Here is a 4,482-nt window from a genome sequence, read left to right on the forward strand (position 1 = left end):
GGAAATCCAAGAGTACCGATCTCACAATCCATGAGCCTTACCCTGCGCGAATGCCCTTTAGTCATTCACGTTAGAAATAATTGACCATACTATCAAACCATCAATCAGACACGACTCTGTCTACAAAGTCTCTAACATCAATCAGAAATCATAGCATACTCTGACTCGGCAATACTCCAGGAGGAAGTGGAGCTCGCCAATCCCGCTGGAACATCTTCTAGTAATGTCTCCCACTTATCTGGGTGTACCTGCGTGGCATGAAACGCAGCCCCCAAAGAAAGGGGGTAAGTACGGAATATGTACTGAGCATGGAAGGCATGGAATACAGAAAACAGAAACATAACCGGAACAACGGTAAAAAAAGTAAGTACATTAGCCAGAATACCAAGGTGCTTGTTTTCCGGACGTAAATCATGTGTACCGATGTCATATTTCAGAAGAAGTACAGAAAATGAGTAAATCATCCAGAGTACTGAAATACTTACTTTCCAAACACAGATCATGCGTGCCGACATTGTATGTCATCATATACATATACATATAACAGATCCCGGCCCTCTAGTGAGGGACGCGGTGGATGGAGTCATCATGTATGCTGACATCATATATCATATACACATATAATAGATCCCGACCCTCTAGTGAGGGACGCGGTGAATGGAGTCATCATATTATGCCGATATCATATATCATATATGCATATAACAGATCCTGGCCCTTTAGTGAGGGACGCGGTGAATAGAATCATCAATGCATGTCAAAATCATATATCATATATGCATATAACAGATCCCGGCCCTCTATTGCGGGACGCGGTGAACAGAATCATCACATGCCATCCTGGCCGCCATCCCCATATCATCATGTCATCATATACAGATGTACATATAACAGAACCCGGCCCGCAAGGGAGAGGGACGCGGTGAACAAGGCAGAGGAAGAAGCACGATAACAGAACCTGGCCCGGGAGGCAGTGAAGAACATACTGAGGCTTGCACGAGCAGAGTAGTGCGAAACCATATGCACATAAATCAAGAGTCGATAGACAAGTATACTTACCGACATCTGAAGGCTCAGAAACAAGTTTAAGATCAATCCGACTTAGTATAAGAAAGTTATGGGCGTTTTAAGTACAGAACTTTCTACGAACGTTTCAGAAGCCATTTTTGGAAAATCAAAGCAACAATCATGTTAGGTACCTTTCGAATATCGTTATGGATCAAACCAAATGGAGCTTTGGAACCATATGTACGTATCAAAGTATGTCAAAGACTCAATGGAATAATCAAATGTGCTATCATTTGAAAATCAAGATATTAGTCATATCAATTTATCTCTCGAATGCCATTCGGAAACATATCAAACAGAACTTCGGACATCATAGATACACATCAAAACCATATGAAACAACTTATGGAAGTCGAGAATATTAGCCATCCTAGTGGCTCTAAGAATAGGAATTTCTTGGAAATCATACATATACGTCATCTGCTCGTTTCATAAGGATCATGCCAAAAGAAAGAAAGGGTAAGCCTTACATACCTGTCCCACGTCCAATTAGCTACGCTTATTCGTCCAAACTTGCTAGTCTACATTCAAGAGAATTGACGTAACCATTAGACTCATCGACATATACTTGTCTTAGTCTTTCAAATGAATTCGTTTATAATCTGCCGAAATTTCGGCAGCATTTCCCCTGTAAATACACCATCCCCGAGAATCTAACTCGGCCAATTTTATCAACAACAATCCGAGAATTCAACTCGGCCAAATTATCAACAACAATATCAACAATCACATTTCCAACTTCAACAATTATTTCAAATGCATTCTAACACTAGCAATTCTTTCTACACAATTCGACGGCATTTCATTTTTATTCAACTCAATCACATATATTCAAGCTAACACCAATGATCCCACATTCAAGTATTTATCCGAAATCATTATAACATGATTCAAGAATACTTCAAACAATTCACATAATATTCACGACAACCCAATCAACATACTACTTCACCCGAACCCTTCCAAATTCCACAAGAACACTAGCAACACATTTCCTTTCTTCCAAATTCATAAACTACACCAACAATCTATACTTTAGCAATATCATTCATACAAATGTAAGAAACCATACTAGTGTCACATTAACTTCTTCAACAATCTCATAACGATTACAAATTCATTTCAATCCATCAAACCTTCATTTTCATCATGGAATCCACATCTATAACAATCAAAATACAAAATAAAATCAATTCATCATATCTACACAATTACCACCCCTATTCGGCCACCACTTGCACACACATATTTCATGAATTTCATTCATTTCTCAATACTACAACATGCATAAATCATTCCTAACACAAGTAAAAGAAGATTGAACACATACCTTTCTCCACACATCTCTTCACTTGGCTAGGGGTGTATGTTTGCACAAATAAATGGTTTGCTTTCTCCAACAACCACTCCATGTTGTTAAGGACATTCCAATTGGTAGAAAAGCTAGAAGAAAACAATTTTTCTTGGTCAATTTTCCATGGCCGAATCCCCCTTCTCTTTCTTTCTTCTTCTTCTTTTTTTCCCAAGGTTCTAGAGCTAAAATGATGAATTGCCCTTATTTAGTCATCATTTCCATATATATATACTTAGGCCCTTCAAGTAAGAATATGGACACATGTCCTCTTTCTTGAAGTTTCTTAAATTAAAATAAGGATGACTAATTTATCTCATTTTGTCATCACTTTTCCATATATATATATATATATTTATGCCACACGGCCAAGAGGGGCTTTGCTAGAACCTTCTTGAACTTTTGCGAAATTCCCGTTTTGCCCCTAGCCTTCCTCAATATTACCATGAACCTTCTTGTGAATTTCCCTTTTTACCCTTAGCCTTTCTCAATATTTCCATACTCTTAAACAACTTGCTCATTAAAATAATTTTGGAAGATAGTCTTGCCCTTAACTTCTCGCAATTATCTCGAATTATCCGAACGTACAAAATACGGGCTATAACAGCTGCGGACATAGTCTTTTCTTGAAATTAGGACACCAACTACCGACTGTAAAGATTCTTTCTTGTCAATCAATTCTCGCTCGTCCATTCATAGATGCCATGAAATTAACTATCTTGGTACCGCACCAGTTGCCTTCTCATCAACCCTCATTCACAAAGTTCCGCTTGCATTTGCAACACACTAAGTCAAATCATTCACAGAATTCTTCAATCAACCTGTCACTTTGCACTCTTTCTGAAAGATCTAATATAAGGACACCATATCCCGATCATGATTCAGGTAGTCGCGCTGCTTCAATTTCAAGTCTCATTGTCACACCTCTATGAGGAGTATGACGGGCTCCGACCCGTAGGCCAGGAACCACCTGACTTATCCGTTACTTTGAACATTATAAACCATAACTGAAAGAACACATGCACGCAGAAAAGGCCCAACATAGGAATATCCGATCATTCAGCACATATGTACATATGCAGACCGACAAGGTCGCCATAACATAACGTATATCATAAAGCCGACAAGGCTTACAGTAAAGTATCAAGAGCTCAAAATAAGGCCGACAAGGCCACCAATATATTATACAGTAATATGAACCGGTGGAGCTATAAAACATCTAACTGTACACACACGTCTACGAGCCTGTACATAGAATACAAATGATCATAAGGACAATACCAAATAGATTGCAACTCTGAAGTAAGTGGAGTGCTCCTGAGAAGCCGTTGATAGAACAACTATGGGTCTGATCAGTCTCTCTGCCTACCTGCGGGCATGAGCGCAGCGTCCACAAAAAGGGATGTCAGTACGAATAATGTACTGAGTATTCAAGGCATGAATAACAACATAATATATATATGAAAGGTAACATGGAATAAGAGGGAGATAACCTGTACGTATGGATGCCTTTTGAGGCGGATGTCACGCATGCTTAACTTAAAAAAAAAACATTTTTATACATACATATATATATATATATAGATATAGTACCATGCCCGACCATTAAGGCTCGGTGTTATATATATAGTATTATGCCCAACCATTAAGGCTCGGTGTTATATATAAAGTATTATGCTCGTCTATTAAGGCTCGGTGTTATGATATCATTCGGGGTGATATTATAACATGCCCACTGCAGTGGTGTGCACATCTACGTGCCATGCCCGGCCGACTATAGTGCAGCACGGTGTGAGAAAATACATACATATATATAAAGCATGCATGAGAGCCTAATCCAAAGCCACAACTATATAGGAGTGATGTAAGGTCAGTAGCCTCCGATTATATTATGGATCAATCATCATCATTCATCCCACCTTGAAGGAACAAGGATCATAAGGTGAGATTACCAACAATGAAGGTAATTAAGAAATTGTAAAGTAAGCTCAAACATCTCATAATAATATAAAGCTCATGTACTTGAAAATCTCTATGAATAAAATCATCTCATAATAAGATGA

This window comes from Lycium barbarum, chromosome 9 (assembly GCF_019175385.1).
Source record: "Lycium barbarum isolate Lr01 chromosome 9, ASM1917538v2, whole genome shotgun sequence".
Classification (NCBI taxonomy): Eukaryota; Viridiplantae; Streptophyta; class Magnoliopsida; order Solanales; family Solanaceae; genus Lycium; species Lycium barbarum.